Below are 24,689 nucleotides of genomic sequence, written 5' to 3'. Positions count from 1 at the left end.
AATATCATTATGTACCTATATACAACTCTTTATTATTATTATTATCATCAAGATTTAAAAAAAAAATCATTATGCTATCTTTAAGCATAAATTAATTAGGTAGTGTTAATCTAATTCATTTGATTTTTGGTTTACTCTCTCGTAGCTCAGGAAGTTGTTGTGCTTTGTGTGTATATACAATCATTTTATTAGGTTGGGAGAACTCTAAGGGGATCTTTATTAATGTTTTTAGTTATAGTAACAGTGGGCAGTGTTTGATTGTCCATGTTTTGTATGGTCCTGAATTTACCCTTTTTTAGGTACTTGAATTATATTATTTAATAATATTTCTTACAGTTATCATCATTAGATACTTATTATTATATTGATAGGGAATAAGAGACCCGGTTAGGACTCAACCTGGATATAAAGGATACCAGGTTCGATCGATGGGCCGAGGCCCCCCTCTCTCACAGAATAATCAAATGAAGAGACCACGCCTGGGTCCATCCCATGACCCGGACCCGGATCCATCTACATACCCGGATCCGGATCAGGGCTAAAACCACCATGAGGGGGGTCCCAGCAAACACATTCACATCTCGCAACCCGCCAAGCAAGGGTACGTGGGCACGTGACTATGACAGATATCAACAACCAACACACCAGACAAACACATCGCGTGTCAGAGGCCGTTAGGACACTCTGAAGGTGGTCCTCCCCTGGACACGTGTAAGCAATCCACCCAAGCCAGGCGTCCTCTGGTCCCAAGATCCAACGGCCCAGATTTAGAGGTAACTACCCCTAAACCCTACCTTGAGGCTATATATACCCCCAAGGCTGAAGGGTTTAGGGGTTGGAAAATATTCACTCTTGCACACTCACACACTCTCATATATTCATAAACACACAGCAGCCATCACATATACAGATCCATACACACACACACACAGCAGCCTCTACATTACATATATACATACCTTCGTCTTCTTCAAGGCCCTGTTCTTATTCTCACACCGGAGGCGCCGTGGGAGTCAAACCCCCCTTCCGGTGTTGTTTTGCAGGCGCCCAACCAGCAGCTACACCTCACCCACGCACAGAAGGTCCAGGAACGCCGTCGGACGGAGCCACCCGCTCACCGGAGTTATCATTTGGCGCTAGAAGGAGGGGGCTCCATCCTTGGGTCTCGGTTCCCCTGGATTCATCTTCATCAGCAAACTCTTGATAGAGTCCACTTCCAAACCTGTAAGAACATAAACAGCCAAACCCTTTCTTGAATATGAATTTTCATTTTAGCCACGTTTGTGTGAGCTTGTTGCTTTAGGCCACGTTTGTGTGAACCCGCTCTTGTTTGTTAAGTTTTGGTTATTTAGGGTTTGATAATCTTGATAGTCTTGAAGCCTGGGGTTTGGTAGTCTTGGTAATTTTAAAACCCGGAACTGTTTTAGCTTGTATATTTTCTTTTGTGTTCAAGAGCCTACTGTTCTTGTTTAGTATTATTGTTAACAAAACCCAGGAACTTTGCTTGCTGTTATTCTGGAAATTTTTTGTAATCTTCAAAAAAGCAACCTCAGATCCACATTTGTAGCCTCAAATCTTGGTCAGTTGTTTGTACAATTGTGGTAATGGCAAGAGCAGGAAAAAGTACAGCTGGTAGGCCCTCCGCCAGTACCCACATTCAGGATCAAGACCCCTCTCAAGCCCAAGAACCTGGAGGAGACAGAGAGACCTTCCAGGAGCAACCACTGACGCAGCATACCCCGGTAAGGGATGCCAGAAATGTCATAGAGCTCAATCAGTACAAGTACACCAATGTTCCAGTTGCAGAGGAGCATATGGCTAACTTAACAAGCCACGAACTTGCTGAAGCAATCAGGTTCTACAGAGATGAACAAGCCCAGGCTCAGATGGAATTTGAACAAGATGACGAGCAAGAAGAGTCCGGGGACTCTCAGCAATCCAGGAGATCTGTCTTCGACCGAATTGGGGCAAAGGTAAAGAAAAATCAAAAGGAGCCTAGTAAAAAGGAGACAGAAGCAACCAGAAAGAAAAAGTTCGAAGAAATCAGAGAAAAGATAAGAAAGGAAGAAGAAGAAAAGCTGGAGCAAAAAATTCAGAAAAGAATGCAACTGGAGGAGGAGAGGCTCCTAGCTAAAACAAGAGGCAAAAGAACTCGGAGGGACCCTACCCCCGAACTTATTTCTGATGACGAAGAGGAGGGTCAGAAAGATCTCAAGGACATGATTTACGAGCTCCAGAGCCAACAAAACACATGAAATGCACATGTGCCACCTCGAGACAATCCGCCAGTATGATAACGAAGCACTCTCAGCCTATATGCGGAGGTTCCAGGAAGCCATCAACAAAGTTTCGAATCTCGATGAAAGGGAGGCTCTAAGCATATTTCGAAGAAACCTGGATCCAGAACACAACGAGAGGTATATTGTGGAGTTGATAAACAAAGAGCCCCAAAGCCTGGCCGCGGCTTATTCTATGGTAGCCCGGTTCATAAAAGAAACAGACGTTCTCCAGGCGATGAGAATGACTCAGAATGGAGGAAACAGGAACAAATCTTCTGATGACCGACCGAAAGGGGGTTACCATCAGGAGAAAAAGTTCAAATAAAACAACCAAATCCATCAAACAAATGTTGTACAAAACACCCCAATATTCCAAAGATTGGGCCCTAAAACAGAATCCAAAAGTGATCCCGGTCCATCTAGGCAGGCAAGGGAGCCTAGGCAAGAGCCAGAGTGGACACTACTAAACAGGACCCGGGAAGAGATACTGAAAGAAATCAAGGGAAAACTATTCTACTATCCTCCAAAGCCAATGCAGACTCCGCCAGAGAGCAGGCCTTACAACAGGCAGTGCGACTATTGTGAAACCCATGGACACAAGACTGAAAATTGTCTCTCTTTAAAATACTTCATTGAAGATCAAGTCAAGAAAGGCAACCTGAATCAATACATCTCAAGGGAGAAAAATCAGAGAGAAGAAAGGCAAAGAAAAGGTAAGAATGTGATAAATGTGGTCCTGGGAGGTTCACACTCTCCCCCTAGGAGCCCGAGCTCAGGAGATGAGGTATTCTCCATTCAATCCTACCCGGAGATGATCATCTCATTCAACAACAAGGATTATGAAGGAGTCAACCCGAATCACAACGAAGCCTTGGTCGTAACACTTGATATCTTTGACAACGAAGTAAGAAGGATGTTGATCGATAATGGATCCTCAGTAAACATACTCTTCAAGCACACCGTGGACAGGATAAAGCTTGGGAGCGTACGCTCCAATGAATGCCAAAAGGACCCTCTGTATGGGTTCGGGAACAACTTGGTCCCGATCCAGGGAACTTTATACTTTCCAGTTTTATTCGGATCGGGCTCAAGCCAAGTTACCCATGTGATAAAGTTCTACGTGATCAATACCCTTTCATCCTACAACGGCATAATCGGGCGCTCGGCCTTGACCAGGATCCAAGCAATCACCTCCATATCACATTTGAAAATCAAATTCCCAACTCCAACCGGAGTAGGAGAAATCAAGGGAGACTATGAGGTAGCTAAAAGATGTTATATCCAGGCTCTGGTAATGGCTGAAACTCATCAAGACAACAAGAGAAAGGTTGTGGTGCTCCGGAAACAACAAAGTATTAAGAAACATCGCCCCCACCCAAGGGACGACGCGAGAAAAGAAGTTCAGGTTATAGAATCCCTCCCAGATATGAAAGCAACCAAACCAACCTCAGAAGAGCAAAAAAGCAACCAAGTCACAGAAGGGATTGAATTAAGCCTAGGCCTTGGCCAAACCAACCCTACTGTGCAAGCAACCAACCCAGAAAAAATTGGAGAAAGAAACAATAAAGATATGACAGCCCATGCTCAGATTTATATGAAAAAGAATACAGAGGCTCGGATCCAGAAGATGGTATCAAATACGGATCAATCCAAGATAGAGGCCGCTGTTGAAATAGAAACAATTCTGATCAATACAAGCGATCCTTCCAAAAAGATAAAGATAGGATCCGGGCTCGAGGCTAATTTCAGAAAAGACCTGGTATCGCTACTCCAAGGGTACTCTGATATATTCGCTTGGACCCCGAAAGACATGCCCGGGTTGGATGAATCCATAGCGATGCATAGCTTGGACGTCAACTCAGAGAGGAAGCCAGTCAAGCAAAAGAGAAGAAATTTTACCCCAGAAAGGCAGAAAGCAATCGATGAAGAAATTGAGAAACTACTGAAAGCTGGAATAATAGGCGAAGTCAAGTACCCGGAATGGCTGGCAAATATAGTGATGGTGAAAAAAGCAAACGGAAAATGGAGAATGTGTATCGATTACACAGACCTGAACAGGGCATGCCCCAAAGACCCCTACCCCTTGCCAAACATTGATCAATTGATCAATGCGACTTCTGGGCACGTGATGCTAAGTTTCATGGACGCCTACTCGGGGTACAACCAGATCAAGATGAATCCCAGAGACATTCTAAAGACAGCCTTCATCACCCACAGGGTGGTCTATGCCTATGTAATGCTGCCGTTCAGATTGACTAATGCGGGAACAACATATCAAAGGGCAATGAATAAAATCTTCAAGGACCAGATTGAAAGGAACTTGGAATCCTATGTGGAAGACATGATTGCAAAATCCACAAGCATCCCCGGGCACATAGGAGACCTAAGAGAATGCTTCGACAACTTGAGAAAATACTCACTCAGGCTCAATCCAGAAAAATGTACATTCGGAGTAGGGGCATGAAAATTCCTTGGGTTCATGATAAGCAACCGAGGGATTGAGGCCAACCCAGAAAAGATAAAGGCAATCCAAGAGATGAAGGCCCCCAGAACACAAAAAGATGTGCAGAAGCTAGCAGGGTCACTAGCTGCACTCAGAAGATTCATCTCCAAGCTAGCTGAAAAATGCCTACCCTTCTTTGACCTGTTAAAAGGAGCAACCAACAAGAGAGAAGTTAATTGGAGCCCGGAATGCCAAAGCGCATTTGAAGAAATAAAAAGGTACCTTTCTCAACCCCCTGTGTTAACCAAAGCTCAACCCGGGGAACCCCTATCCCTTTACCTGTCAGCAGGGGCCCTGGCAGTTGGAGCAGCCTTGATCAGGGAAGAGAATGGCAAACAACAACCAGTTTATTACGTGAGCCAAGTGTTAAAAAATGCAGAAACCCGGTACCCGAGGCTAGAAAAGTTTGCTTTTACCTTAGTCACAGCATCCAGGAAGCTCAGACACTACTTCCAGGGAAGGGAGATACGAGTTGTAACCAATCAACCGTTAAGGAAGATAATACACAAGCCAGATGTCTCAGGGAGGTTGGTAAATTGGGCAGTTGAGCTAAGTCAGTTCAATCTGAGTTTCATTCCTAGGACAGCAATCAAAGCCCAGGCTCTAGCTGATTTCATCATAGAATGCAATTTCCCAGAAGAAGAGCCCGTGCCCATGAGCATTGACCCCGAGAGAAACACAGATCAAGAAACAGAAGCCTGGGCCCTCAAAGTTGATGGTTCTTCAACAAACGAAAGATCAGGAGCCGGGCTCATCCTAAAGAGCCCAGGAGGATTCACAATCCAAACAGCAATCTCCTTTGACTTTTCAGCGACAAACAACCAGGAAGAATACGAGGCCTTGATCACAGGATTGAAGCTAGCAAGAACACTCAGGATACAGGATCTTAAAATCTACAGCGACTCCCAGAACGTGGTAAAGTAAACAAACAGCGAGTACATAGCCAAGGATCCAGTTCTAGCCAAATACCAGGCTCTGGTCCAAAGCTACCTCGCCTCCATACCAAAAATCCAAGTCATCCAAATATGCAGAGAGGAGATTTCAGAAGCTGATGCACTATCTAAACTTGTTCAAAATTCATCAGACCTGGATTGCTCCGTCTACTTCGAGGAATTGCAGAAACCGAGCACAGAATCTGAAGAAGTCATGGAAATAGATAACGACCCAAATTGGATGATTCCATTTATTAACTACCTAGAGAAGGGAGAGCTCCCGGAGGATAAAGGGAAGGCTCAAAGGTTAAAGGCAAAAGCTTCAAAATTCTTCATTGAAGAGGGTATACTCTATCGCCGGACCTTCTCCTCCCTGATCCTCAAGTGCATAGGCCCAGGAGAGGCACATTACTGCCTCATGGAAGTTCACGAAGGAATATGCGGGGACCACATGTCCGCAAATGTACTAGCTCACAAAATCATAAGGCAGGGGTACTACTGGCCCACTATTCACCAAGATGCAATAGACTTTGTGAAAAGATGCAAGGAATGCCAACTCTTCAGCAACGTGACACGGATGAGCCCAGTCCTACCTTCTTCAGTCTTGTCACCAATCCCATTTGCTGCATGGGGCATTGATATCATGGGACCCTTTCCCAGGGCCAGAGGAGACCTCAGGTACTTGCTAGTCTCAATTGATTATATGACAAAATGGGTAGAGGCAAAGGCAATGAGAACAATAAACCAATAAGACTGCATCAAGTTCATGGACAACATATTGATGAGGTTTGGGATCCCGAGAGTACTGGTCTCAGATAATGGTCCGCAGTTCGTTGGTTCAGAATTTGAATCCTACCTTCAAAAAAGGGGCATCCGGCACAAGAAGTCATCATTAGCCTACCTTCAAGGAAACGGCCAAGTTGAGGTAATAAATCGAATACTTCTCAGGGGGATAGAGAAGAGACTCAGGGAAAGCAAAACCAAATGGCCAGAAGAACTGCTTAATGTACTCTGGGCATACAGAACAAGCCCAAGAACAAGCACATGAGAAACACCCTTCAAGCTGGCCTATGGAACTGAAGCCATGCTACCAATTGAAGTAGGATCCCCCTCCCATCGAGCAATCAACTTTGATGAGATAGCAAATGAGGAGGGGCTTAGAACGAATATTGAGCTAATTGATGAAGTCCGAGACCAAGCAGTGGCAAGAATGGAAAAGTATAAGCAGAAAACAAGAGAACACTTCAGCAAAAAGTCCCGGGTCAAAAACTTTCAAGTTGGAGACCTGGTCCTTCGAGACACGGAAGCTTCAGACCCCACCAACACTGGGAAGCTAATGCCAAAGTGGGAAGGCCCATACAAAGTCAAGGAAATTCTAAGGCCAGGAACATACAAGCTCATGAACATGGATGAGTCTGAGATACCAAATACATGGCATGGACTCAGGCTCAGAAAGTTTTACCAGTAGAAAAAGCAACCAAAAGCAACCAGATGTTGTAGCCTATGGCAAGCAACCAATCTATGATCCTATATTTTGTATGAAAAGATTTACAAATCAATGAAAAGAATTTTCCTTTCTTAGAAAGTTATTACTTTTAAATTACCAGTTATGGAAGCAACCACTATTTGCTTAGAAAATTTCCAAGTAAATGGAGCAATCACCAATCCGGATTAGACATACCCGGATTGAAAACAAATTTAAAAGCAAAAATTAACCCGGATAAACATCCAAATCCGGGTTACAAACAACCATTATGTACTTAGGTAACCCTCCAAGTACATAAATCAAAAAAGCAAACACCAACCTGGATAAGCATTCACATCCGGGTTGCAAGCAACCATTATGTACTTACATTTTCCAAGTACATACAACAAAAAAGCAAACATCAACCCGGGTGGGTTTTATACCCGGATCGAAAGCAAATTAGAAACAACAATCATTTACTTACATTTTCTAAGTACATTAAGCATAAAATTAAGTATCAACCTGGATAAGCCGTCAGATCCGGATTGCAAGCAACCATTATGTACTTACATCAACCCGGATACGGTTCCATACCCGGACCAACCCTGATATAAGCCCAATCCGGGTTAGGGGCAATAGCCACATCCCGGATCATGATCATTTGCTCATAAAAGAAAAAAAAACAACAACAGATGGAAGAAAAGCAAGTATTTTCTAAAACGTAAGAAAAGTTCAAAGCAAGATCCGGATTGCCATCAACCCGGAACAAATCCAAATATTACAAATAGTTCAAATCAAAGTACGAGAATGGGAAATCCTAGAAAATGAAATTACAAGGGCTGGGCCAGAGAAGCTTTGCAAAGCTGGTCCGGATCTAGAGGAAGCTGGGACTCGGGCCGTTATAGGGTTTCGGTTCCCCCTGGCCCTGCTCCACCGCGGCCTTTGCAGCAAGGAACTCCTGGATAAAGCTCTCCCAGGAAGGCAAGGGGTCAGTCTTAATGTGGCGCTCGGCAACAACCCAGGACCTGCGCACTTCGGGAACCCCAACCTGAGCAACCTCGAAGTCATAAACATCACTAGCCTTGAATTCAGCAATGATAGCCTCCTTGTTCAAACTCTCTTTAGCAGCAAGCTCGGCCTTGAGTCTCTCCACTTCTTTGGCCAACCCCTCAGCTCGGGCCTCGGAATCCTTCAGCTTCTCATTCAATCCGGACTCCACCACACGGAATCCCTCCCGGGCCTCCTCCAGCTCTCCCTTCAAGATATCGGAACGTATCTTCTCGGATTTAGTCGGGTTGTTGGCCTCCTTGAGCTCAGTGAAAGCAACGTCGGAGCAAATGGATATTGCACTCCCAAGCTGAGAAACAAAAAAAAATATATTTATGAGTAAAGCACAAAATGAATTAGGGGGCATAATCCGGAACTAAGAGCATAAAAATTCAAAAATCACCTGCCCCCATTAACCTATGACCCTCTTCAAGGCAGCCGCCATGCTGTAACCCTCAACCTCCTCCTAGTCATCTTCGGAGGGGATACTGGACATGAACCCGGCCAGGTCAATAAGGCTCTTTGTCCCTATCCGGATAGGAACCCCATCCGGGCCCTTCCCTTCCGAATCGCATATGACCCGGTCGGCAACAACAGCTTTCCCGCGGGGAGGCTTTCCCGGGGCAGACTTCCTCTTTTTTGAAGGGGGTTCATCCTCTGAAATCTCTTGGACGTCCGGACCCTCGGCCAAGGGTGAACTAGCTGGATCAGCAACATTCCGGGGGGCAGAAGACTCGGCTCCGCCCTCTGCGTCGGCGGACCCGGATCCAGTCCCAGGAGCCCCTTTCGTTGTCTTGTAGGCCAACCCAAGGGAGTTAAAAGCTGCTGCATAAGCTGAAGAAGACATTATGGCCCGGGATGCAGGGTTGTAATACGACAAACCTGAAAAATGGGAAAGGAAAACTGTCAGCACAGGATTGATACAAATGCAAAGACTACCAAATCCGGAAATAAAATACTGCAGTAAGCCCGGACCATGGGAAGACATTTTATGCAAATTAGCTACAAGTAAAAAACCAAAATATACGTTGAACCGGATCATCAACGATCAAAAATAGGCGTTGATCCGGATCAAAAATTACAAGTTACAAGGAAAAGGAAGGTAATCCGGATCTCCAAGCGGGGATGGGGACCCGGATAAAAAAAACATATTAAACAAGAACTTACAACCAAGTTGGAACATGAGTTTATGGTTCATAAAGGTATCCCGGGTTGGCTGGAACCCGAGACTACCACAAAATTTCCTAATTTGGTCTACAGCCTTCCCCTCTAAGATCTCCGGGTTGAATTTCTTCTTAACTTCCCCAGCTGTGAAGTAAGGGAGATACTCCAGATCGTACCCCTTCAACATCAATATCTCCCCATTCCAATGTTTCAAAGAGGTCTGGTGCATAACCGGTTTGGACCTACCCGGACCAAATCCACACTCTGCTGCCCGGAACCTCAGCTCATAAAAAGGCTTCTGGCTTGATCTAGAAAGATAAAAAATCTGGTGGAACAACTTGAAGGTAGGCATGAGCCCGGCCTTGTTACAACAAGCTATGAACCAGGTCATAGACTTGATTCCGTTCGGAGTTATCTGCATGGGGGATATCCTGTAGACATACTTACACAGGTGCTTAAGAAAAATATGGCAGCGGGGGCTCCACCCGGACCTTAAATGCTCCAGCCAGACCGGAACAAAACCGTCAGCAGGACGATGGAAAATCCTCTCATGCGCCTCGGGCCACCTCCAAGCGATATCAGGAGTAAATTGAAAAGCAGCCCGGATTGCCTTGTCCATATCACCCGGGTCAGCTTCAGCATAAAAATCCTTCAGCTGGTAATGATCCCGGTTAATCCCAAACGAAGCAAAAGCTGCCTCCAGGGCGCCCTGATCATAAACGCCCGGGTGGCCATCCTCGTGCCTCTCATATCTGACCCGGGTGTAGTAAATGCTATCTTCAAACCCGGGTGGCTTCCTAACGAAGTGATACTTAATATCGGACCAACGTCCGTCCGGAGTGAAGATAACCGAGTTCTCCGGAAGCCTCTTGAACCGGAAGCTCGTAATCGTTCCCACAGACCCGGACCCCTTTCTCACCATCTCGCCCCGAATCTGTTCCCTACCAGATGAATCCGGATCACTCTCCTCGTCAGAAAAGTTGGGGTAGCAGTTATAGACTTTCCTAACCCGCTCCTTGGTCCGGACCATATACCTATTAAAATGAAGGTCAGTTAGCCTGGACCCTACAGATTTTATTTATTTTGCTAAGCGGTCCGGATCAGGTACGTTATGTTAGCTTTCCATAACCTAATGATCCGGACCCCCAATGCAAGTCCAACCCGGAAAAACATCAAAGATCCGGATCATGTTAACTACAACAAAAAACCAAACAACCATGGACCCGGATCTTGGTGGCAAATACCCAGATCCGGATCCATAACAACCAAAAACTTAAAATTACCCATACCCGGATAAAAAGCAACCAAAAACAGCTCAAAAAACCTAAGTCATATAATTCTACCCATAAACCTCCCCCAGATCCTATACCCTCGACCCGGATCAAAATCAAAACCCTTACCCCCAAACAGTCAACCCAAGAATCAAACAACAAAATCAGTCATTTTTACCTATACACACATATATTTTAACCAAGAACACGAAGAACACCATCAAAAAACCCAGAAAAATCAAACCCAAAAACCCCATTTTCGCATAAAAATAAAACAGAAACACCCAGAAAATATACAGATCTACAAATACCTAAACGGAAATATACAAACCCTCTACAAAAACGGACCAAAAACACATAAATATATCGATCAATTCGAAGCATGCGAAAACTAGAAGGGAAATATGAAAAATCGAAAGTACAGAACAATGAGAGGGCAGTAGCGGCTTACAGATTTGTCGAGTGAAAGAGCAAGTAGAGGCGGAAAGGCGGCGGAAAAATCAGGCAACAAACACTCCAAGGCTTCAAAGAACTCCAAGCGAATTGAAAAAGAAAGAATGCTGTGACTGTTGGTCTTCTTTTTTGATGAAAAAATAAAGAATAAGTGGAAGAAGTGAGCAGCCTTTTATAGGCCAAAAAAAGTAACAGCCCCTGCCACGTGGCAGGGTGTGGTTGGCTAGAAAACGGTTACAAAAAGAAAAAACCCCTTGATATACATTTAAAACCCATAATCATTATGGGCCGAGTTTCTAGGGAAAAACTGCCTAAAAATTCAAATTTGTGGGAAGGAATAAACTGAAAGACGTTACAACTTCTCGACTTTTCAAATTCCACGGCCCGCTACCCGGATCAAGAGCCCTAATCCGGGTCATTGTCAGACAGATACATATTTGGAAGAGAAAATTAATCAATTCGGATATCTCCCTACCACACCAGATCCGGATTGGGGGGCAACCAGGAGCAGAAATTTTTCTGAAGCAACTATTCTACCTTAATCCGGATTGGCATCCACTACACCAGATCCGGATTGGGGGGCAACCAGGAGCGGAAATTTTTCTGAAGCAACTATTCTACCTTAATCCGGATTGGCATCCACTACACCAGATCCGGATTGGGGGGCAACCAGGAGCGCAAATTTTTCTGAAGCAACTATTCTACCTTAATCCGGATTGGCATCCACTACACCAGATCCGGATTGGGGGGCAACCAGGAGCGGAAATTTTTCCCCTAAAGCAAATATGCAATCCTACTCTACTCCCTCATCCAGAAAATCTGCATAAGGGAGTGTGGGGCAAATGATAGGGTATAAGAGACCCGGCTAGGACTCAACCTGGACCCAAAGGATACCAGACTCGATCGATGGGTCGAGGCCCCCCTCTCTCACAGAATAATCAAATGGAGAGACCACGCCCGGGTCCATCCTATGACCCGGACCCGGATCCATCTACATACCCGGATCCGGATCAGGGCTAAAATCACCATGAGAGGGGTCCCAGCAAACACATTCACATCCCGCAACCCGCCAAGCAAGGGTACGTGGGCACGTGACTATGACAGCTATCAACAACCAACACACCAGACAAGTACGGCGCGTGTCAGAGGCCGTTAGGACACTCTGAAGGTGGTCCTCCCTTGTACACGTGTAAGCAATCCACCCAAGTCAGGCGTCCTCTGGTCCCAAGATCCAACGGCCCAGATTTAGAGGTAACTACCCCTAAACCCTACCTTGGGGCTATATATACCCCCAAGGCTGAAGGGTTTAGGGGTTGGAAAATATTCACTCTTGCACACTCACACACTCTCATATATTCATAAACACACAGCAGCCATCACATATACAGATCCATACACACACACAACAACCTATACATTACATATATACATACCTTCGTCTTCTTCAAGGCCCTGTTCTTATTCTCACACCGGAGGCGCCGTGGGAGTCAAACCCCCCTTCCGGTGTTGTTTTGCAGGCGCCCAACCAGCAGCTACACCTCACCCACGCACAGAAGGTCCAGGAACGTCGTCGGACGGAGCCGCCCGCTCACCGGAGTTATCATATATTATGTTAATTTATTTTTAAAGTTAATTAAGTTATTATACTCTTGCTCGATATTTTCTTCAAAATGATAGTAATATATTATTGTGATGAATACTAGCATATGGTTATATAAATTGGTTTTAAAATTTAGCAAAGTACTATGAACGGTATATTCGATTCTGAATATGTTAAAGTTGACTTAGTAACTATATTCGGTACTAAATCTATGTTCTCTCCCTGTTTAAATAATAAATTCTCGTTAAAATTATTGTCATACAAAATTGTGATCATTTTTCTTCTCACTAGTACTGTTTAACACATGACTTGGTTGTATTGGTAAAATTTTTGGCAACATTGTTTAGATGAAAAGCAACGTCAAATTTAAGTTAATGAGAAGAGTCTTAGATACTTGTAATTCAAATTTAAGATAATTTGTTAGAGGCGACTTGCAATATTGAAGAATTATGATAACAAAAAAATTATAGTTAGACAATGACATTAATGTTACACGTGTGAGTGTTGGTTCATCTATATAATAAATAGATTTTTTTTTACTTACCAGGAAGAGAAATTTATCCCATTTTTTAGTAAGAATGGTAAGCGGGATATTGTTAGGCTTAATAGTGTGTTTGTGTTGATAAGTTAGGGATGCAAAGTTTACATCAATTTATTTAAACGATTTTTTTTAACGGGTATGAAGTACAAAACTAAATTATAGTAGAGCTTCCATGCATTATAAGTCCAGACATCATGTTTTAGAGTAGCTTTTAAGTTTAATAATTTTATATCTAGGCACGTTGAATCTAACAATAGTTAGAAAAGCGACATGTGTTTGCTGTAATTAAGATATTATATGGTAGGATGCATGGAGCTTGTAAGAATTTTTATCCATCAACTAGAAAGAATTTTCTTTTTGAAGAAAACTTAAAAGAGGTTAGAACACGTTAAATATAGGTAATGTGAAAAAAAAACTGAAAATTTGAACCTTTAGATATTTATGAAAGAGCAGGAAGTCTCTCGTCTATTGTCATTAATACACACATTATTTTATTATTTTACTTAATTTTGAGTATTACTTATTTCACAAATATCGCAATGTTTGATTGGAAAATATATTTCTTGTAACTAGAAAGAAAATATTTTCTTTATCAAAGTTTTATGGAGAGACTATTTTGAGAGAGAGAGATTACATTGAAATTAAAAAATTTGTTCTCCAAAAATAGTAGTGTTTATTCAATTTATGTATTCAGTGTTTGGTTTTCTTTGATTCCGGGCACAAAATCCTTTTTAAGGGGTATATATGTAATATATGTGAAATTTATATATTTTTGAGATAATAATAATAATAATAATAATTTAATTAAAATTGGAATAAGAATAAGTTATTAAATATAATATTTAAATTAGGAAAGGATAAAGAAGTATAATAACAATGTTTTGATAATTTAAAATTAAAATTTCTAATTTTAAATAATTATAGGATACTTTGTGCTATACATATAATATACACGATTTAAGTGATAAAATCCTAGAATGGTGGGAGAGATAAAAAAATAGAGGAAAACAGATGGGCGTAGGAGTGCTCAAGAACCGCATGGCATCTAGGAGTCCGATGCTAGAACAAAGTTGAAGTACATAATTGCCATTAACGTTCATCACACGCCTATTTATATGTGTCTGAATTATATTTATTTATTATTAATATTTAAGTAATTATTAGTGCAAGCATATAGTATATGTATGAATCTTGCTCGTCTTAAATCACGTACATCAAACTACTTGGTGTAGAAGTAAAAAAAACAAAGAAACTAGTTATAGAACTACATGATTTTAATCATTGTATTTATGTATGAACTTGTTCTTTTGATAAATTATAAAATTATGTACTAAAACTACAATGCTAAGTAAGTGTGTGCAGCACTAGCTAGCAACCACTCGCATGTGATCAATATGGTCATTGAAAATAAAATTGGTAACCATGAAGTAAGCACTTGTAATCATAAATATAAATTCCAAATTCCAGGAGCACATAGACATATTTTATTAATAACAAATTTTAATTATAATTTTGTATTCAGATCCGGAGCTTGGGATTTAGAGTGTTAGTTGCAAATATTGTCAGAGGCTTTGAGAGGCCGTGGTTATTATTATGGAGGTACAGATTTCTATCTCTTTTTATTCGGCGCTACTCTTATTATCATTAAATATGTTTTACTCGTTCGATTCTTTATTTTGTTCACCCCGTTATTATTCATCCCAAATGTTTTGACTCGTTAAAATTATTTTAAAACCTATTTAAAAATATCTGAAAATCTATTTCATCCGTGGTTTTCAAAATACAAATCTCAATTAATCTTTTTAAAATATTAGAATATAACTTTATGTTCTTTTTCAGAATTATTTGTCTCAGTTTTGTTTCAAAAAAATTAAAATATCCGTTTAGTTCTGTTCTGAAATGTTTAAAATACTTGTCTCATTTCTGTTTAAAATATTTGCATATATGTTTCTGTGATTTTAGAAATTACTCGTGTTACAAATTTGCTTAGAACAATTGATATATCTGCATCAGGTGATTTTAAATTTTCCGAAACTATTTTATTTGGACCCTTAGTGATATAGGGTATACCGAGTTAAACAGCTGTAGGGGTACTACAACCATGTCATTGCGGCACCAGTGACATGACACTTTCGTGACAGTGTGATTGGTCACGGCGTATCCTTCTGTTAGCTCTTGGGTGGAGCTTTTGGCCATTTGATATTTGTTCAGGATACGTGGGTACACCCAGAGTTTGATTTGTGATTTGATTTATAGGGACGTTGCATATGCCGTACACGTTATCCATTCTGTTGCACGCATGAGGTACCCTATGATGCGTGTATTTGTATCTGTTCTGATCTCGGTATGAAATATTGTAACCCCTCGTTGACTCGGCCATATTTATTTTAAAAATTTCCGTTATAATAAATTGTCAAATATATATTCGTTTTACTGTTTTATATATTTTATTCAAATCCGTACTAGGCATTTGACTCATGCAGTATTCTTTTTCTGGCTGGTGCTTAGGGAGACCTGAGACTGTGTGATGGAGAGCTACCCTATATTTTCTTAATTAGGCTCTATACTACTACCGTTATTTAAATTTAAATAATTATTAGAGATTATCTTAGTGCTCTACTTGGAGGTTTATGAATTATAAGTGATATCTCTTTTTTTAGAAAGGGGGTGTTACACGTATTAATGAGTTAGGAGAGAAAAAAATGAAGGCATAATTATTGTAAGGAAAAAGCAGACATTCTAATTCCAATCTATTGTCAATATTATTAGTTTGTAGCATAATTCAATATATTATTTACTTCACAAATTGTATATGAAGGCGACTATAAGAAAAGTGTGAGGTAAAATGAAAATTTATATAAATGAGAGCAAAAAAATTTGATAAAACTTGAACACAGTGATAATGAGGCTAAAGGGAGTGATTATGAGGTTAGATGGTAATATGTAGGTGATTCTTGAAAGAGATTTTAAGTACAATTAAAAGGTAGAAAGGTCAAAAAATGTTAAGAATGTGATAAAAAAACAAAAAAGTATTTACATGTAGACTCAATATGTAGTTTAAAGGTACAAAATATAACTTATAGAAAGGTCTTAATATAGTTGGTACGATTTGGTGTATTTAGTTGTTTGAAAGTTTAGGTTTATGTATATTCTTAAACAAAACTATCAAATATATACAATGTTGTTTGATATTTCTTTAAATTGTTATATAGGCAAGCCTGTATTATATTTTATTGTACGTCGAGAATAAAGTTAAAAGTGCACATGAAGTTGCATATGGTAATTGTGACGCCCTCAAACTCGGGGTTATGAATGAGGACCCACAATACCACTAATACCAATATAATGACAACATAAATATAATAAATCTCGAAACTAACATGATCTAATAGGATAAAATATGAGACAAGATTACAGCTACCATCCAGAATAATATTATTACAACCCAAAATATAATTAAAACCAAATTATCCGATTCCGACTTGGAATTGACAGATAACCCAAAAGTATCTGATTCAACTAATACATTTTCCACCATCTTATTGTCGCTTGCTCACACAACATCTACCTGATCTGACATTTGAAATCCCACAACATAAAGGGATCCCGACATCTGAACAAGTATCCCAAAGCCTACCGGCGCTGAAGAGAAACAATAATAACAACTACTACGGCCTCTACCGGATGTCCCGTCTGATCACACACTGAAACTACACATGGCGATCCAGAATCTCCCTCAACACAGACATCATCCAACGCATAATCTTATGAACTCTGCGGGCCTCGGCCTCAGCATCACTGTAAGAAGGTCCCTCCTCAAACCGTCTACGGGCAACCTGCTCCACCATCTCAATACGAACAAACCACTCGGGCTCTGGCACCAACATCTGCAACCTAGACTCTCGGCCAACTGGTCTACCAAAGACTTCAACTCAGATATGCGAGTAAACACAAAGTCACGGTCCCGAGCCAAATCATCACTAATATGGGCAGGTATAGGCACCACAGGCACTCTGTCTGGAGCTGGGGACTCAGGCATATGAGCTGGGGAATCCGTATAACGACTCGTATATTATTATTTAAATGTGTAATTATTAAATAATTAATAAATAAAATATGTGTATTGGTAGTTTCAACAGTGTATTGTGTGTTACTATTTTATGTGTGACTGTGGTTGTATAGGGATTATTTGTGTAATAAATAGTGAGTGGTATTGTTCTGTTCCACTTTAAAAAGTGGATTTAATTGCAGATTTATTTCCATAAATATTTGGATGATACTTAAAATTAGATTTATAATTTTATAATTTCAATATTTATTTTTAGGATTTTATAAAATTTAGAAATCAATATTTCGTCAATTATTTAACCTTGTATGACTTTCTGATTGCATTTATCTGTAAAATCCGTATTTAAATCCAGAATTCTTCAAAAATCATGAAATTCATATTTATTTAAGTTGGGAATATTCCGAGAATTTTAAAATTATTTTGAAAATTTTCGGGATTCGTTTCACCGCGCGTCGTTTCGTTATTTGTTAAAAAGCGGGTACAAAGAGCACCTTAAAAAGTGTTTTAAAAATATAAAAAAATTATGTCTTTGTAAACTTCGGGATATTTATGACATTTTGAAATTATCTTCGCAATTTTCTGGAATTATTTTTCGTACGCCCAAATTCGTAAATTTTAAGTTGTGGGGCGAATCGAACCGTAAAAACCTACGTAATTATCCTAAATGCTACGTGTTCACTTTATATTCAGCAGAGGACACGTGTTAGCAGGAGATTAAGGAAGATTTTTTTTATTATAACAAAACCCTCCTGTGTTTGCCCTGTTGGTCTTTTTACTCCATCTCGTTTTCTCTTTTCTTCGGTTCTCTGTTCCGGCGTTGTGCTTATTCCGGCTCATTCATCCGGTAAGCAGCCGTGCCCAGGTGGATTTGGTCTCTGTGATTGTGTGTTTATACATATATACGTATGTATATTGGTGTGCAATTGACTGTTGTCCCTGTGTTATCCTTATCTTTTTCCGTCGCCGCCTCATTCCTCCGATTCAGGCGAGGGGTGTGTGGCGCGTTGGGTTGGTGTGTTGCTGCACGCGTTGCGTGTCTGTGAGGCAGTATTCCTGTTGCTTCTGTTGTCGACTATATTGATTCAGTTAATCTGATTTTTTTTATTTTATTGTAAACATTTCGCAGGAACTTTAATTGATACTCTGTGATATAAATAATTCTGTGTGATTAGTTTTATTCGAAGAAATCGGTGAAATTCGTGTGGAAACCCGGAATTATTCGGGCACCGACGGATTTTACCGCCGTCCGCGATGAATTTCGACGAGCGGACGGTGGACCGTGATGAATTATTCTGAGTCCTAATATTTTGAAATAAATATAAAATATGTATAACAATTAATAACTGTAATGGAATTGATGTTTAGGAATTTATGACTTGTGATTGTTTTGTTGGTTCGAGATTGTTGGATTGCGTGTTTTAGGTTATGAATTTGAGTTGATTTGATTTTTGGATTGATTGTTGATTGAGACGTCGAATGGTATCGACGGGTAGTCCGATATACAAAGGGGATGCTGCCCGATTTCCTGAAAAGCTAACTACGGAAATACGGGAGCGTATCCAGTGATTATCGGGACGTCGAACGGATATATATAAATGCATATGTATTTTATACGAAACTTGATGGTGCGGTGTGATGCACTATTTTGCCAAAACCAATAACCTTAATTTCGTAAAATGGCGAGTATATGTATTTCCTGAAAATAAACACCGAACCGATTTTCGAGATTGTGAACCCTAATTATTGTGTGTGTTATTATAATATGAATAAGTACGAGTCAGGATTGTTATCGTTTGGGTAAGTTATTAGCGAGGATATGTCAAGCATACCTGGACGTCTAATGTAGGGTATTTCGACCCTGTAGGTTATAGTCGGGAACCTGAAAGTGGACGGTGGACTAAAGATAATCTAGTGGTCAGTCGACGAGCTCAGTAGAGTTTCAACAGAAATATCTGAGTGTCGAAGTTGAATCTAATGGGATCTAGTGGTTGGACGTTAGAACCTGAGCAACAGATTCGACTCAGGGTTGATCAGTAATAGTTGTAAAGCCTTGTAAGGCAAGTATTTCTAAATTTTTCTTCAAAATATATATTACCAATGTTTTAAACTGTGTGATAACATGTCGCTAGTATTCAAAATAACTCCTGTTTTATATTGCAAGAACTTTAAACCATTTAACCTTGAACCCTGATTTTCTTGATCTTGAGCCATAAACCTCATTCTTTGTAATCCGTCTTTTGTTGATCTTCAGACACCAAACCATACAAATATAATACTACTCCCCAAAGGTATAACTACCAAACACCAAACACTGAAATAGAATGATTTGAAAACACATAAACTTTTATACTCCAATCATTCTTTATAAGATCAGAGAACCATATCCTGAAAAATCATTACTGATCAAATACCTGATCATTTTACAAACCGGAAAAATCGTTTCTTATACATAACTTGATATACCCTTGTGATATCCATGAGTTCCTTACGTTTTTATGCAAATGTTTAATTATTATTGATTATAATCTTTTTTTATTGAATCATATTGCTATCATATTGAACTGCTTTAGGATTGGATAGTTTTTATATATGTGGACCAGATTCGTGGTCAGACCATACCAATGGTCAAATTAGGCCAATGTGTGCCTTGGATCCAGTAATTAGAGCAGTTCTGTGTGCTTGCTCGGGGTTAGTGCGTGACTGATCAACAGCCTAACCTTAGTTTTTAAAACTTAAAATGAATATCCAATTCTAATGATTAGTTAAAAAGAAACTTGATTCCTTTGAATCATCTCATTTGATTATTGTTTAACTTCAGTTATCGTTATCATGACTTGCTGAGCTAGTTAGCTCACCCTTGCGATTCTTTTATATATTTTACAGTTAAAAAGAATATGGATGATAGTGAAGTTCCTCAGTCCAAAGTGCGGGCTAAGGTTCCAGTCGAGTTGGATCAAGCTAGCAGAAGTTTCATGTGGTAAAGAGATAGTTAGTTTGTAAGAATGATTTTATTATCAATTATAAGTTAAATTAGTGGGGTTTTGGTATGATGTAATAAATTAAGGTTATGGCTTGTGTTCATACTTTAACCTGTTGCGATCCGTGATTTTGTAAAACAGGGTCATTATAAATAATATTTCTTATACAGGTTGATATATTGTGTTTGTGTTGTGGACCCCAAACTTCTGACCCGGGTTTGGAGGGCGCCACAAGTTGGTATCAGAGCTACAGGTTATAAGTCACTGAAACAAGCCTAGATTGTCGAGATTGGGTAGAGGGTTAGGAATAGGAATAGGAAATAGAAAGATAAGACGATGTGAGGTTGAGTGCGATGGTATAGTAGGTCTCCGGCACGGTTCATATTGCGATTCGGAATTCTCAGCTTGCGACGTGATTTCCGGACAATGGCAATGGCAGATCTTGATTTCCTGGTGTCATTTGATCATTTGGAGCTTTCCATTCGAGGATCGTCATCTTCTCTCAGATTGGATTTGCACCTTGTTCCTCCACCAGTATTAATGGTATTACCTTCTGTTATAACGGTTGTACTTCTTCAAGTTATTCTACGCTAATTTTCCACCTCTTGATACGAGATTACCTATTCAAGAACCTCCATCTGTTTATTCTTGTTTTACTGCACATTCGGTTGTGAGTGTATCTCTTTAGTTTACCCTACATCCTGTTCTATACCCCCAGTTTAGAACTTGTTCTATGAACCGATTGTACCTACGAGGATGGATTCGAGAGTTACAGTAAATAGTGAGCGCTTAAGATATAAATAAATATGAGACGAAGTTTAGAGAGGAGATTTAATTGTTTCAGAGGATAGTTGTTATTGGGTTAAAAGAAGCCATTAGTGACTAAGCCACCCGTGAATAAGTATGGGATGAATTAGATGAATTTTGAAAGAGTTAGAGAGAAAGGTATAAATCTGGAATTTTTGGTGGAATGAAATGATGGTGCTATGATAAATACGATATGTAAAGTAGTGCTGTGATGTGATACGAGTAAACTTTGTTCTATGAAATAGACTTGTTGACTATAGGATATCATGTTCTACTTAACTACTGCAACGATAATGTCGGAAGTATTACCAGTATGGGAGCCTTGATGTGAAGCTACAAATAAGATAATGTGCGACAACAATTGAAGTTTCGTCGATTATGGAAGGTAAAATGGACACGATTAAGGAGAAAAGGTAGATTAAAGTGAATGGACCTTTATATGATCGCTCCATTAATTTGGCACCTTGTTATAGGTCGGAAGGACAACAACCAACTCATATAGTAAGGACAACCAGGTTTATGATTTTCAAAATTTTAACAAGTGTTCGAAAAAGATTTTTTTTCCTTACAAAATTTCTAAAAGCTTTTTTTTTGAATAAAATAAGTTTTAAACCTTGGTTGTCAAATTACTACTTGAGTTTCTTGTTTGTTAAAAACCTGGATTTCCTGGAAGGATACTTACTTCAGACTTAGTATTGTTAATTTAAAGAACCAAGTAACCCGTGATTATGAAGAAGCTGATTATTCCTATCGGTAAGGTGTAAATGTTATTGACAAGGTTAATAACAGAATCCGCGTACAAAGTGATTATTCATCAAGTTGCAGAGACCATTAAAGTTTAAAATAATTTATCAATTTAAGAAGAGCCTGAGCGTGATCGAAGGAGATTGGGAAGATTTCCAGACTTTTCTAAAAGAAGAGAGATCGTTATGTTGAATGATTCGTGGTTATTCTGAATTAAGACAAGGAAACTCGAAGTTATCTGGTAGGAACGCCATTATGATCGAATTATTAAAGTATTATCTGTGTGGGTGCGATATTAAAGACGCAAGACGTGACAAGTAGAAATCTACCATAATGCTTAATTTGCAAAGGCATTTCAGTGTACCCTCTAAAGTTGTTATATGATGCAATTGGGATGTGATCGATCAAGCTCAAAGGACGAATACAAATGAAATATGGATGGTGACCAAGGGTATCGTTCTTGTCTTCAAATACTACAACGTATATTCCCTTTTTGATTTCTCGATAAGTATGAACTTCTTCTCTTAAATAAACTCTTTGCTATGATATCGAAAATGAGGATATTGAATTCCTTTCAAATTTAATTGTTTCCTTCAAGTCTTGCTCTCTGATTGGGACAGACAGTGTTATGGTGAGACACTTTGTCAGAATGACGAAGAGTCGGGTGGGACGCCACCTAATTATGTGCTGTATGCCACATGGTATGAAAGACTGGCCATCTTAAGTACCAATGTGGTTGTCTCATTCATATTCAAATCCTTGTTTCCTCTTTCTTTTCAACTCTAAATTTTGTTGGACTTTGAATCCTTCTAGTCGTTTCGTTGTACTGTCGTTCTTTGCAAGAAGTTTTCAAACAGAAATCAACGAATTATGGACCAAGCGGGCAAAGTTCCATCTACCTCTCACGCATGGACAACAAACAAGGGCATATGGCGAGAATTGCAAATCACTAACCAGTCAGGGATGCACTAAGAATCAAGGGAATCTACTCCAATTAGGATACGTCTTCGAGAACGAAAATATGCGACTTTTCTGTGAAATATGTTGTTTAGATTACGGACATGATAACATGGATGACGATGGTAAGTACCTTATGTGTTAAAGTATTAAAAGATGTGAGAGGAACTTAATTGTTTATCCCTCAAGGTTTTGTTGATGAAATGAATTACCCTGTTGAATTGATAAGATTATAGTTAAAAGGATTAGCAAGTCAAGAACATGTAGTTGTTAAATAAGTAAGTACCAATGGTGGAATTGAGGTTTCTGGCAATAAGTTGTGAAGAATTGGTATAATTTGAGATAAGAGGATTTGACATTATTCTAAGGAATGGATTAACTATAGTAATATGATGCCCAAACGAACAATCATAATGAAGAGATAGTCCTGAAGACGTTAAATGAGAATAGGATGAGGCATAAAGGAAAAAGGGAGGTAAAGAATTGGTTAATGATGATTACGATGATCAAGATGTGAGTATTATGGTAATTATGAGATAAATAAAAGTTAGAGGCAAACAAAATTGAAGATTTTATGATAATTAAAGAGTTTGAAGATATGTTTCCAGATAAGTTATCAACATTTCTTCCAGATAGAGAAATGAAGCTCGCGATTGACGTAGCACCTGAAACGAAGCCAGTGACCAAGGCCTTACATAAAATGGCACCAGTTACAAGGAGGAAGTTAGCAAAGCAGATGCAAGAGATTCTAGAAGAAGAAGCGATTAGGCCCAGTATATCCCATAAGGTGCACCGATATTAATTACTAATAAGAAAGATGGAAGTATGAGGTTATGCGTCGACTAGCGAAAGCTTAACAAGTTTACTATCAAGAGTAAGTATCTATTACCTTGAACTAATGATTTGTTTGATTAGACAAAGGAAGCAAAGTACTTTTGTAAGATCAATTTAAGATTTGGTATTTCACCAATTGAAGATTAAACCTATGGATATATCAAAGATAATTTTCAGAACTAAGTACTATTTCCGTATTGTCATTTGGATTACCCAATATACCCGTAATATTTGAACTCGATGGACACAAATCTTTAAGGAATATCTGAATAAGCTGTAGTGTAAAACTTAAAGTCAATGGAGGAGTCGGAGAAGAAAGAAGCTCTATGTAAAGTTTGCAAGGTGAAAGTTTTGATGATAAAAAGCATAAGTAATCAGTGAGGAAGAGACCAAAGGAGATCCAGTAGAAATTAAAGTTACTATAAATAAAGAAAGGCGAAAAGCACCAACAAAAGTAAGAAGTTTTACCATGGACCGGTTATACTGTAAATTTGCGCAAGAATTCTTTAAAGCTGCAATACCTTTGATGAAGCTAATCAAGAAAAGCAAGAAGTTTTGTAAAGTGGAGAAGGGTGAAGGAAAGTTTTGCAAAGTTAAATGAAGGAATGGTTACAACACCTGTGTTATCAATTTAAAGGTATCAAGGTGGTTTGATAATTTATAGAGATGCTTCTCATTAAGAAATCGGATGTGTGTTGATGCAGCACAATAAAACTATTATATATTCATTCAGACAACCGAAACCTTATGAGCAGAAGTATCCTACTCATAATGTGGGATTAACAGTAATAACATTCGCTTTGAAAGATTGGGAAGCATGATATGTATGGAGAAAGATGTAAGATCTATATGGACCATAAGAGGTTGAAGTATGTATTCACGAGGAAAAGCAAATATAGAGGCAAACAATAGAAAAAAAGAAAAAAAAGAGAGAAAACGAACATAGAAACGGTACCAAAAGAATTATCTATGGAATTTTAGAAGTTGGAATTGGAAGTCAGAGTTTATAATCCAAAAAGGAGCAAGGATGGATAGTATGACCTTT

The 24,689-nt window shown here is 39.5% G+C and overlaps 1 long non-coding RNA gene across 2 annotated transcripts in view; it reads left to right on the top strand.

Annotated features, from left to right (window-relative positions):
* Positions 1–20,357, top strand: part of LOC141717068 (uncharacterized) — a 31,286-nt gene extending 10,929 nt beyond the window's left edge. Inside the window, exons 3-4 of one of the 2 annotated variants that reach the window (XR_012573513.1) lie at positions 14,778–14,854; positions 20,208–20,357. This is a non-coding gene — a long non-coding RNA (uncharacterized LOC141717068). Of the gene's footprint in view, positions 1–14,777; positions 14,855–15,511; positions 15,634–20,207 lie in introns of those variants that run through there. The other variant, XR_012573514.1, reaches the window with a different exon arrangement.
* Positions 20,358–24,689: the final 4,332 nt, after the last annotated feature.

The sequence above is a fragment of the Apium graveolens genome, chromosome 4 (assembly GCF_009905375.1).
Source record: "Apium graveolens cultivar Ventura chromosome 4, ASM990537v1, whole genome shotgun sequence".
Lineage (NCBI taxonomy): Eukaryota > Viridiplantae > Streptophyta > Magnoliopsida > Apiales > Apiaceae > Apium > Apium graveolens.
This window is presented reverse-complemented; position numbering and strand designations above follow the sequence as displayed.